This window comes from Amblyomma maculatum, chromosome 2 (genome assembly GCF_055883805.1).
Source record: "Amblyomma maculatum isolate TAMU_Amacu chromosome 2, ASM5588380v1, whole genome shotgun sequence".
Classification (NCBI taxonomy): Eukaryota; Metazoa; Arthropoda; class Arachnida; order Ixodida; family Ixodidae; genus Amblyomma; species Amblyomma maculatum.
The window spans coordinates 207,271,195-207,284,784 of record NC_139345.1 but is presented as its reverse complement, the minus strand read 5'-3'; the positions used below and the strand labels follow the sequence as shown (position 1 = coordinate 207,284,784).

The window sequence follows — 13,590 nt, the reverse complement described above, 5'->3', positions numbered from 1 at the left end:
GTTCTTTATAAAATGTCTCTCGTACAAATTGTTGCGTCGTGAACTGTGCGCACAATTACTACAATTGTCCTCCTGAAACTAGGTTTTTCTCCCTGCCTGCGTGGTCTTGCTTCCAAAACCAGCGGGCGCAACGTACGTCGCGTGAAGTGCGTATTTGCCGTCATTCATTATTCCATCCTTCACGCATTGAATTGATGTCAACTCTATTTTCTCCATCAGTGAAGACGGATCGGAATGGAAGCCGACGAAGTGGACAAGGATCTGCAGTGTGCATTTCATTGGCTGCAGGCCGGCGACAGATCCCGAATCACCGTCATAAGCTCCGACAATTTTTCCTCCGTCTTACCACCAACTGTCGACGTTACCCGATGACAAGGTGGTAAGAATTGAATCCAGCGGAAAAACGCACACAAGGAGAGAAGTACACAACACAACGCTGGACTAACAACTGAGTTTATTGCTAAGAAACAAACATTCATATATACCCTTCAGCGAAGAAGCAGCACATGCGCACGTGGCAAGAGAAATAATCAAAAGACAGTCACGGGGAAAATGCCCTTCACAGCACGCTATCTATGTGCGCTGTAAATAGCTTGTCTGCGTCTTTCCGCTGGTTTCAATCCTTATCAATATGTACCAACTGGCCCAGCTCTCCACTCTATTGAACCGATGACAAGAGTTCTCGCTATCAGCGGTAGGTGTTCACAAAAGCTCTGAAAGATCAAAGTAAGCCCGTAGCAAACATTTACTTGGGCGACGTCTCAAATGTCGTTCGTGGAACGGAGAGATGGGACTCATAAGCTTATCGATTAGCTGTTTGTGCAATCCGTTTAGAGTAACGTTCCTTTCGCGCATATCTCACGCTAATTCATAACAGCGAACGCTCGATCAAACTGCTGCAGCGACAGCGCACGTGGCAATGTCGGTCGTCACATAAATCACCAATCTGCTGTGCAAAGCGCGTGCTGTTAAATGACTAACTGTGTGTTGGTTTAGGAGTGCGTGCACGTGAACTATACCAGCAACTAGTTGTAATTGGCCAGCTTCCGAACAGGCACTGGTATTGTTTTTAAGGCGAAAGAGTTTAATGCCTCATACTGTCGTTACCATACGCATATATGAAGCTGAGCCCGCCGGGCAGCTGCGTTTCGATGGAGGCTAAACGAAGAGGCGTCCGTGTACTGTGCGATGTCAGCGCACGTTAAAGATCCCCAGGTGGTCGAAATTACTCCGTAGCCCTCCAATACGGCTCCTCTTTCTCTCTTTCCACTTTCGCTCCCACCTTCCTCCCTTCCCTTACGGCACGGTCGGTTGAGGTGTTCACAGAAAACAAGTGAGACAGTTACCGCTCCTTTCCCTTCCTATAAATCAATCAGCCCGCCGAGCGTTCGATCCAGACGTCCGTGCGACTCCTTTCATTTGGCGCTTCCTCGAACGCCGCATCACAGAGCCTATTTAGAAATAGACGCAGTAAGGCAGGCATCAGCGGCGTTTAAGATTGGTTTACAGCAAACAAAATGCGCAGTATCTGTCACAATTCCAGTCAAAATCACAAATGATCTCGCAGTCAATCCCTAAGCAGAGCGGCGGAGAAGTCTTCCACCTTGAAGCACTTTAGTGAGCCAAAGTGCCCCCTAAATGTTTTCTTTCTAGAGTACAGCAAATGTTTGTGCTCCGCCTCAGGAATCGAGGTTTGAGCACACATGTGGTTTGCAGGTTTCTACACAAACTGAAAAAAGCAGTTGCCGCACGCATGACATATTTGTTATCCTCAGCTGTTCCTTCATCTCGGACAACTGCAAGCATCTGCTCAATGCAGCCACCGCACCATGCCCAAGCTAATGATCTGCGACAAAGTTGTTGGGACTGTAAACATTGATGAGTGCCATCTTAGGGGTTTTCATGGTTGTGAGTATCTTGCCAAGACAAGAAAACTGAAGTTTTGAACGATTTGACGGGTGTTGCAGCTGCGTGTTTCACTGTTCTGCTCGGGATTTTAACGCAGGTGTTATTCCTCTTTTCCATAATAATTCATACCTCTATTTATTCTCACCTCTGACTTCATATATTGAGCCTCCATGCAGAACTTGGTTTGCATGGTCCAGAGTGGTATTTATCCACATGCAGCTACCTTTAACTTCTTTATCTCCGATACGAGGTTGAACAGCCCTGTTGAAAAAGCTCTCTTACGCCAGCCTGATAAATGTCTGGGGGGCCCACACAAGACACCTGTGATCACGATATACACAATAATCAAAGGTCTCTGGTCATTAAAAGTGTTAACTATTGCATATGGTTTTTGTCAATCATTATCAGTATTATGTTTTTTTTTGCTGACTGAATATCATGGCTGCAACACGTATTTTCAACTCTACCCTACAAGCATTGTACTGTAAGGAGAGGGTTTTTGCAGGGAACAAGGAAAACCACTGCACTTAATGACTTTTTCAAGTTATCTTGAAAAGGTTGTGAGGTCAACAGAATTCTTCTTTGGAAGCAGACTCCTGCTTTTCCTCGTGACATTGAAGCATAGGTTTACATTTGGAGCAGTGGGCTCTGTCTTCTGTATGCATCGTACGACGGCATCCCGCACTTTTTATGAAATCTTAGACACCTTGTTTAACGTAAGACTAAGGGCTGATTGAGCTGGTTTCCCAAGGACGTTGTTCAGGAAACTGGGCCGGCCTCATTTAGGGAAAGCTATCCCCATTGTCATGTCATAATAGACTGCATTGAAGCTTCTATTGAAAGGCCAGCAGAAGTTAAGGACCAGGTAAACTTCCGGAGTAGTTATAAGAGTGATTTCCCTTTAAAATTTCTGATTGGTGTTGCACCCAGTGGGTTCATTTAATTTGTTTCACCCGTATTTGGCGGAAAGTCAAGTGACACACACATAATTGCGAACTGTGGGCTCCTAGTCCTGCTTGAACCTGGTGACCTTGTCATGGCAGATGAAGGGTTCCCCCACATGTGCTGCGACTTGGGAGAACAGCATGTTACCTTAGAAATTTCACCATTTTCATGAATGCATCAACAGTTTACAACACATGAAGTGCAGCGAACTTACAAAATAGCTTCACATCGTGTGCGTGTGGAACACTGCATTCAAAGGATAAATGTTTTTTACATCCTGAGCACAAAGCTGTCTCATGAGCTCAGAAAGCATGTCGACCAAATTGTGACAATGTACTGTGCGCTTGTAAACATGCAGTCCATCTTCAAGGGGTTCGTGTAATGAAACACTGTAAGAAAATCTCTTTGATACATTTTTCTTTATTACAACAACTTGATATATGTTAGCAGTGTGTTCACATAAATGGAAATGGCAGCTGAAATTGCCATGCAAAGTTATATGAAATTTAACCTTTTTGCTTTAAATCAACACAAAAGCAAACTTTGCATATATCTTATTCTTCTGAGAAGTTTTTGCTTTGTGACATGAGGTCTGAAATCAATGCGGCAAACGGTTACAATTCTTTTGCAGCAGGTTAATAAATATTTGGGCATACACATTCACAAACCATACAACATTAAACACAAAATTGCAATGCCTAGCTTTGCTTTTTAAAACTGGTGACAGTGCAATGAAAAAATTATTTTACATGACATATAACTATTCTTGTATAGTTCTGTCATTTGAAATGAACAAAAGGTAGAAATTGTGTAAGAAGAGGCTTGAAAAGCCTGCACATTAAGAAGAAAATTGCACTGCTAACTAAACTTAGTCTTTCAGAAGAGGGAATCGCTGGGCCAGTTGGTTCATATCTACTAGGCGATTGTGTGTGTTTGTGTTTCTTTTTGTCCTGTGTCTTTTTTCGCTGTTTTTTTCCTATTAAACTTAGTCATTACCTACTGTGTGCATAAAAGGAATCTGTGAGGGCTTGAACCAATTGCTTGTCACAACAGTTGTAATAAAATTCCAACTCTGCACCTACACGAAAATTCTTTTGCAGAAGATTTTGCAATGTGGTATGAGGTCTGCAGTTAAACAATAATGACTATTTTACAGTAAGTAAATAATTATTCAGGTATACATTGACAAAGCATATACCATTAAATCAAAAATTGCACTGCCCAGCTTTGGCATTTGAAATGAGCAGACGGTTGAAATTGTGTTATACAAGAGGTTCTAAAGGGTGCACTGCTCAACTTTGGCATTGCTCTGTCTACTTAACAAGAATCTGTGAGTGTTTGCACCAGTTGTTTTTTATAAAACTGGAAATAAAAACATTCCATCTTAGGAATGAGCCAACTCAAGACGCTCTCATCTCTTGCCCGTTTCACATTGACAGCTTGATGTTGTGAATATACAAAAAGTGGCACAGTGTAAGGTTGAGAATGAACAGTGATACCTGCATTTGCGTGTAATACATATGGCTTTATTTCAAACGCAGCATGTCAATTTCCAGTTGCAAGTAATCAACAAATTGCCCTTCTTATCATATATAGTCTTGTCCCGAAATCTGTAGGGACATTAAATTCAAGAAAAAGCAGTTTGGTTTCCCTGCACCAAGCCGTCTGGACTGCAACGCCAACCTTGCACTTGATTGACAAGCCCTATCAGGATCACATTGCAGCGTTCCTTTTCCTCATAGAGAGTTTTTGCTATTTGTTCTGTTTCAATCCCATATTGGCATACGGCACCAAGAAATTTTTTATTGCAAAAGTCTCGTGCAAGCATCTCGAAGTCTCCTTGTCTTATTTTGTGGGCCTTCGAGCTCGCAGAAAGTCTTTATTTACTCAGCCGATGCCATTGAAGGCACAAACTTTGCTGCACTGTGGTTTCAGCAAAAATGTTGCACTCTTCCTCACCTAGCATTGCATAGCCAATACCTTTTAAGTCATTGAGGGTGCACTCGAATAATGAAAGGCATGATGATGGCCACCCAATGAAAGGAAGTACCTGTCGAAGGCGCTTCGAGTTTTCTTGCAGTTGAAGGTATGATCTCAGCATGATCCCCTGTGCATCGTTCATCTCAAGGCCTTGAGGGATTAATGAGGGATTAATAAGCAAAAATCAATAGGGCTTGTTTTGGGGGGAAACATTCCGGAGAACTCTACACCTTTTATGTACAGTCCGAGCTGTTTGTTTGATAGGGCTTTGCACAGGTTTGGCTGTGAAGTCTGTGTGGCCGAGTCTTCACTGTTTACATATGCAATGAGCTCTGCAGTGTGTTTACACTTGCCGTCGACTCCACCTCTGCAGCTGCAGTGGGCTTGCATCATATTTCTTGCAGCATTCAGCTGCATAAAGACATATGTAATTCAAGCATAGCACTGAATTATTAAAAAAATATTAATTGATTTTCATTCTTGGTTTGTATTTGTTTATGTCACAGATGCAAATATGGGAAAGTCAACCAGAACAAGCACCCAGTAAAAGCGTGCTGTCTTACTCTACAGCTGAAGATGTCATAAATACGACACTAATATCGGCCACCTGGCTACATGCAACGGCTCAAATTAGCAGGTTTGGACCAAGTAAATTGTAGTTCTCAATTGCAGACTTTTGCGACAGGTTACACCAAACAAAGGCTCTCCACTTAGGGGTTCCAGCAGCAGTTTGGGTCAGTACTTGCAATTGGAATCGCCTCAAAGGGAATTAACTTGCACGCGAAGGAAAAGAAAGCGCAGCGCTTTCTTTCGAGCAACGCACGTCAATACAACTGACCAGCAGAACCGTTGTCGGACACAGAGTCGTGACAGCGTGACGATCTCCTTGCTGGGGCATTCGTAGCTACATGGCTGCATCAAGTCAAAGGAGCGAGATCGACATAGTGAACTAATGATGACACATGCAAACAGCTCCAAGCCCCGACATGATTAAGCACGACGGACTTTTTCTACACTTGAGTAACTGCACCAGTAGCACCGCCTGCTCAAGCATTGGGTAGCTTCGCCAAGCTACGAAGAATACGGCGCGAAGAATGCATGAACAAGTACGCTCCGCGAGAACGAAGTGCGCCCAAAACTGCTCGGATAATTACAGCTGCATGCATAAAGCGGCACGCTACGTACGTAGAAATATATTACTGGCCCTAACTGTAATCGCATATGCCTCATTGTTGACGCTGGCCTGATGGATGCATCGTCCCTTCAAAACACTGTATTGCTGTCCGGTGGTTCTTCGTGCACGTCAAAAACATGGTTTCCCCGGCACAGCTTGTCTCCTTTATCCTCATTTGCTAGCTTAAAAAAAAAAACCGGCGCTGTTTACGCGCAGGAAGCCTGCTTCACTAACAACTCCAGAGGCCATCGGCGTGCGCAATCCCATTCCCGATCGAGACGGCGGCCATTGGTGGTGCGCGCTGCGCCCCTTTTAGTCGGCGTACGGTCCAAATGGCGTACAAATTTCAGTTTCAATCTCTGCATCGGAGTTGCTTTTCAGTTAGACCGTATCAGAGTGCGGCCTAAGGTGGCACCAGTGTCGGCGAGACACTTCAATATCGACCATCTCGTGCACAGTGGCGGGGCACAAGCGTATCACGGCAGCGGCCGTGGATTGCTCCATGCTGAGTCTACTTTAGAACAATAAAAAAAAAACGAACACTCTATGCTTTTTTTTCTTTGTGCCTTGTAATCAACGTTACGTTAATCCTGTGCTGCCAGCGTCATCGTCGCCGCGGTACACGGAACAGCAGCGCCTGTGTCACTGCTACTACTATCGGTACTGTATGTTATGGCTTTGTTTGGTTTGTGGGGTTTAACTTCCCAAAGCAAATCAGGCTATGAGCCTGCAGTATTGTACACATAAATAAACGCCTATAAATACGGCACGTATTGGCGCATATACAGTAGCACTCCCGGAACTCCGGTAACCTCAAGACGACATGCCAAAGAATTCTATTCTGTCCACTGCCCTGGGGGCACTCTTGAAGCCGTTTAGCGCTGCGAAAGTGCGAAATCTATATAGATTAGGCGGAAAGGTCGTAGAGCAGCGTCTCCCCGGTTTAATGTATGCAGACGATATTGTGCTGTTAGCAGACAGCCAGGAAAACTAAACACTAGTTAGGTATTGTGGAGACGAAGGGGACGCTCTACGGCTCAACCGATCAGGATCTTAAAATACAAGGCCATGAAATACAAAGAGTGGCAGAATATAAATATCTCGGTGTATGGGTTATGGGGAACGATCTCCCATCGTTCCCTTTTAAGGTCGGCTTTCCCCCGCGATAGGTACTCTAGCTATCCAGGAAGGGAGAATGTTTTTGCAGGTCCTTAATCCGCAATCACGTGACACATGGGAGACGTAGCTTACATGTCATGCACGTGTATCTCGCGGAGTCTTTTTTTTTTCCTTTTAAGAGGAAGCGTTAGTGGCAGTTTGTTTTGCCCACGCCATGGCTTCTCCTCCAATCACTGTGTCCTACCCTCCCCCATGGCTCCAAGCAGTGCTGACATGACTATGGGCAGCAGAAAAACTGAATTTTCCTCTCCCGGGGGAAAGAGTGAGCTCAGATTTTGTGCATTCGCAGCCTTTTGCTTTCGTTCTTTCTTTTCCGGTGGTCTGGCGGGATTAGAGCTGGTATTCGAAGCGACGCAGGGACTTCGAGTCGCGAGTCAGCTTCTTCGCAGCGCGCTACTGGGATTGTGAGTTTGCTTCCAGAGTACTGACCTTATGCGGGGCCTCAAATATAAGTACCTGCGCATGAGGTCTTTGCACACACGCGCGCCGACAAACATGCAGATTTGTAGTGGCAAAAAGGAAAAAACTTTAACTGCATGAGAGTGTCGGGCGCGTAAACGTTGATGTTTGGAATTAAGCTGTGAAATTATACAAGATGTTGATTAGCTTATATACAAACAACTTATATATATATATATATATATATATATATATATATATATATATATATATATATATATATATATATATATATATGGGTGTGTTTATTCAGTTGACACAGATGGATCCAGCTGCTCGGGATGAACTCGCAGCGGGGCGTAAGGCGTAGCGATTCACACAGACAACGACCAACTTCTTCGTCCTCGAGCGCGCCAGCACGCGATTCATGGCAGTGGCTATGAAGACGAAGATTACCACACTACGTTTTCCCCCCGGGTAGAGAAGGAGCCATCCTGGCGACTTATGGAGCCGAAAGAACCGACGGATCGTAGTATGGCTTGATTCGGTTCACATGAACTCTTTCGCGTCCACGGCGACGCAAGTCCGCAGAGGGTGTAATAGGCTCAACTACGTAGTTGACAGGAGATGTTTGTTGAAGGACTTGGTATGGACCGTGATATCGAGCAAGAAGCTTCTTTGAAATGCCGGTGGTTGTGGCAGGGACCCAGAGCCACACCAGGCAGTTAGGTGCATATGTAGAAGGCTCGCCGGTGTCGCGGTGGAGTTTTTGTTGCCACTGGTTTTCCGTTGTAAGCGAACGGGCGAGCTGACGGCATTCGTCTGCGTACTGGGCGGCGTCCGAGAGTGGCGTCGATTCAGAGACGTCAGGGCGGTAGGGAAAGAGCGCGTCCATGGTACAGGTTGGCTCGCGCCCGTAAATAAGAAAGAAGGGATAGAATCCAGCGGTGGTCTGTATCGCAGTATTGTACGCGTAGGTTACGAAGGGAAGAACCTGGTCCCAGTTGGAATGAGCATGTCACTCAGAGTACGGTTGAAGCGCTCGGTCAGGATATTCGTCCGAGGGTGGTAAGAAGTTGCGGTGCGGTGAATGATGCGGCATTCTTTCAGTAGTGCCTCAAGAGCTTCGGACAAGAAAACGCGTGCGCGGTCACTGAGCAGTTCCTTCCGAGTCCCGTGGCGAAGAATCAAGTTGTTGAGAAGGAACAAAGCAACGTCTCTTGCGGAGGCAGAGGGTAACGGTGATGTTTCAGTGTAGCGAGTAAGATGGTCTACAGCCACGATAATCCACCAGTTTCCAGTGTAAGTAGTAGGAAGAGGGCCATAGAGATATATGCCAACGCGGTCAAACGGACGAGCAGGGCAGGGTAACGGCTGCAACGAAACAGGGGACTTCTGAGGAGTTTTTCGGCGTTGACAAGATTCGCAAGCGCGCACGAAATGTCGTACAAAGCGGTACATTCCACGCCAGTAAAATCGCAGACGTAGGCGCGTGTAGGTTTTCAATACGCCACCGTGAGCACATTGTGGGTCACCATGGTACGCAGCACAAATGTCGGCACGGAGATGACGCGGGATGACGAGAAGCCACTTCCGTCCATCAAGCAAATAATTGTGGCGATAGAGAAGACCCTCACGAATGGAGAAGTGGTGGGCTTGGCGGACGAGCGCTTTGGATGAATGACCGGGAGTAGGACTTGAGAGGAAATCCAAAAGTGCATTGATCCAGGGGTCATTCCGCTGCTTGGTAGCCATGTCGAAAGTGGCAAGATTCGACAAATCGTAGGCACAGACGTGGTCAGACGAAGTATCTCTAGGCAATGGCGAGCGGGAAAGAGCATCCGCTTCAGGCCTGATCGATAAATGACATAAATGTCAAACTCCTAGAGACGGAGAGCCCAGCGAGCAAGGCGACCGGATGGGTCTTTCAGAGAGGCAAGCCAGCACAAAGCGTGGTGATCGGTCACAACGTAAAACGGTCGGCCATACACATAGGGACGAAATTTTCCGATGGCCCAAATAATGGCCAAACATTCCCTTTCTGTGACTGAATAATTAGATTCTGCTTTCGTCAATGTTCGGCTGGCGTATGCCACAACATACTCGCTGTAACCAGGCTTACGTTGGGTAAGGACGGCACCAAGCCCAATACCGCTAGCATCAGTGTGGATCTCCGTAGGCGCAGTCGGATCAAAGTGGCGTGGAATGGGAGGCGAAACCAAAAGGAGGCGTAGAGAGTCGAAGGCTTTATCGCAGGCTGGAGTCTAGGCGGAAAGATCGGAGCTGCCGGCAAGGAGCTGAGTCAGAGGAGCGATAATAGAGGCGAAGTTCAAGATGAAACGTCGAAAGTAGGAGCAGAGGCCGATAAAGCTCCGGAGCTGCTTCAGGGAGGTTGGCTTCGCAAACTCTGCAACTGCGCGAAGTTTGGTGGGGTCGGGAAGAATGCCGTCCTTAGAGACTACGTGGCCTAAAATGGTGAGTTTTCGAGCGGCAAAGTGGCACTTCTTCAAATTCAACTGAAGCCCAGCATCGGCGGGACATCTGAGGACATGCTTTAGACGGAGAAGGTGAGAGGAAAAGTTGATAGAAAAAACTACGATGTCATCCACGTAACAAAGACAGGTCTGCCACTTGAGTTCACGAAGAACAGGGTCCATCAGGCGCTCGAAAGTAGCTGGGGCATTGCAGAGGCTAAAGGGCATAACATTGAACTTGTATAAGCCGTCCGGTGTTATAAAGGCAGTTTTCGAGCGGTCATCATCAGCAATTGGTACCTGCCAGTAGCCAGAACGCAAATCCAAAGAGGAGAAATACTCGGCTCCCTGTAAACAGTCCAAGACGTCGTCGATTCGCGGCAGAGGATAGACATCTTTGCGCGTGATTTTGTTAAGCCTACGGCAATCGACGCAAAACCGGATGGAACCATCTTTCTTGGTGACCAAAACAACCGGAGAAACCCATGGACTGCTAGATGGCTGTATGATGCCCCTACGAAGCATGTCGTCCACGTTGTCAGCAATGACTTGGCGCTCAGAGGCCGACATGCGATAAGGACGCTGTCGTAAAGGTGCGTTTGTACTAGTGTCGATTGTGTGCGTAACGACAGACGTGCGACCCAGAGCAGTGTGAGGAAGGTCGCAGGCAGACGTGAAGTTCTGTAGAAGAGCAGCGAGTTGATCGCGTTGTGCGGGTGGAAGATCTGTGTCAATAGCTTGTTGAAGAACATCGGGTGGTGTCCAAGCGGTCGCTATATCGCAAGAGCTGAGAACATTAACGTATAATGAAGTAGGCATGGCAGGAAGAGTATTTACAAGCGCGGGATCAAGTTATCAATACGACCGAGACACTCGCCGCGTAGCAGGACGGACGGGCACGAAAATGGATTTGAGACGTACATTGCACTAAGACCATCTTCGAACTTGAGAACCGCAAATGGAAGCACGAGGCAGGGATGGCGTGAAGCGGCGTCGGAAGGTGTGAAGAAGACAGTTGAAGCACTAGCGCTTTCACAGGAGAGTGGAACGAGGGCAGCAGAAAAGGGAGGAATGTCTGTGTCATTGGCGACAGGGAGTTTTGCAGAGCGGGTAGGGACGTCACACAAGACGGTATCACAAAGAGGTAAAAAGGAAACTTCTGCGCGGGCGCAGTCAATACAGGCACAATGACTCGAAAGGAAATCGTAGCCCAGGATGATGTCGTGTGAGCAGTGAGACAGTACAATACACTCGATGGTGTATAAGGCGTCTTCGATGAGAACACGGGCCGTGCACGCCGCTGAGGGATGAATGCGCTGTGATGAGGCGGTGCGAAGCGAAAAGTCGCAAAGCGCAGTGGTCACCTTACGAATACGACGGCAAAGAGCTTCACTGATGACGGATACGGCAGCACCCGTGTCGACAAGAGCGAGAACTGCGACGCCGTCGACAAACACTTGCATTACGTTAGCGGGAGAACAGGGAGGACTTGAAGAGTTCGAACAAAGCGCAGTTCTTGCCCCGGGAACTGCGACTGTTAGTTTCCCTCAACAGCGCCGGTAGAACGTCGGGGAAGAGGAGACGGGGAACGGCGACGAGGGGACGAGGATCGGCGAGTTGTATAATTTTGATTGTCACGAGATACAAAGTCGGAACCGGGCGGAGTTCTCGGCGAGGGCTGGTCTGTATCGTAGGACTAGTTCCAGAGGTCAGGTCGAGAAGGTGGAAGGCGTTGGCGGCAAAGGCGTGCGACATGGCCCGGCAGCCCTCAAGAGTAGCAAATTGGCCGGTTGTCCGCGGTACGCCAAGGGTTCGTAGGACGTTGGCGTACCCTTGGAATAGGGACATGGAATGCAGACCTAGGCAAAGGCGAAGGAAGTTTGGAAGGAGCGGCCTGGTAGGAAAGAGATGCTGATGGCACCCTTACAAAAATGAGTTTTGAAACTCTATTGTTGGACTATTGACCGCCTTTTGAATTTACTGAATTTCGATAGACATTCAACCCCAGCTGAATGCAATCTTTGCAGGGCCAACAGAATTTTCATTGTGTTCTACCCAATATACTTTTTGTGCAATTTTTTCTATGTGCGTCAGTTTTCAACGTTCACGAACAATTAGCGTGTACTGTTCATGCTGACCCATGTTTTTAAGTAGTTTTAGGCACAAATGATAAGAACATGATGTGACAATTTCGTTATGAATTTTTGGTCTCACTTGTAATCAACTATTGGCCACATTCTGCAAAGGGAAATATAAGAGCAGCATGCAGCTGCGTGCTCGTTCATGTTATATAAAAGTACATATTAACGGTGCACACTTAGCTCAAGCTTCGCAACACAGTGAAAATATGCCCTAAAAACTTCATGATGGCAAAGCCTCCACTAATAATGCAAATACATCGTTGAATGTCAATCAGAATCCGTAATGAATCAGCTTCTGTATGTCGCAGAAGGTAACTTTAGTGGTAGGACATATTTTATATTTATCATAAAACAAGTTCAGTGAGTCATCATACTAACAAACAGGATCCTAGATTGAACCTACCATGTAGGGCAGGACAGAGCTTTTTTAAACCAGTTCTAAAGTTCACTATATATATGCTTCAGGGTCTGACATTCTGCCCAAGCATAGGTATTTTTGCCCGTAGCTTTTTGCCGCAAAATGAAGTGCAGTCTGTATTGGAATCCTCCAGCGCTGTATGTCTGGAGAATTTTACTGTTATTTTTTTCTTTTCCTTCCTTTCTTAGTGGACACCATGCTAAAATGAAGTCACTTTAAACATTGAGGGGTTCTAATAATCACGGATTGATCCCACGCATACTATAGAGTTAACACGCATAGCAAAAACATTCGCGTATGAAATAAAAAGAAGAACAAAAGCAGGATTGCACGCGTCTTCTATCGGCGACTCTTCTTTTCAAAGAAGCATTCGGCCGCCGCCTTGCTCCTGTCCGTACCCACTTCCCCCGTGCCCCGCGAACGGCGCCAGCATGTCCGGAGGGGTCTCTTCCTGTCGGCTGGGGGAAAAAAAAGGGGAGGGGGGGAGGGGTGCTCTCCGCTCTCTGCCTTCTCCGTGGTTTGTCTTCACGGAGATGACCTTGGCTTCAACATAGCCGGAGCCGCGCAGCGGGGGCGGCGTCTTCCCCTTTTCACCGAAGCTGTTCTTCTGCGCCCTGTTTTTCTTTGCACGCAGACGCGGGTAAGCTGAGTGCGGTGATGTGCCAGTTCAGTTGGCGTTTTCCCGCCACCGTGGTCGCATCTTGCACTGTGAACGAAGCACCGTATGTAGGTTTTTCGCTGGTGATTATCACGAAGATCGTTTTGTTCAAATTGGAGCGCGAACGTACGTATTTAAGTCTTCGGAGGACTCCGCTCTTGGGCGGCAGCTTCTGCGCAAGGAGGACGTGTTTAAGAAGTTCAACAGTCGCAGGCGTTCTGGATTCTAGGCGAAAAGCCGGCGCGGGCGGAGGGAGCGTCTGCACTTTGGTGAGTGTTTTACTTTTTCCTATTCGTGTTTGTGCCAGTCTTGTA

General features: G+C 46.9%; 2 pseudogenes; one reads left to right on the top strand and one right to left on the bottom strand.

Moving 5' to 3' along the window:
• The first annotated feature begins 2,438 nt into the window (after positions 1 to 2,438).
• Positions 2,439 to 3,235, top strand: LOC146201131 (uncharacterized; annotated as a pseudogene).
• Positions 3,236 to 4,280: 1,045 nt separating this feature from the next.
• On the bottom strand, positions 4,281 to 5,250 carry LOC146201130 (uncharacterized; annotated as a pseudogene).
• Between the last annotated feature and the right edge of the window lie 8,340 nt (positions 5,251 to 13,590).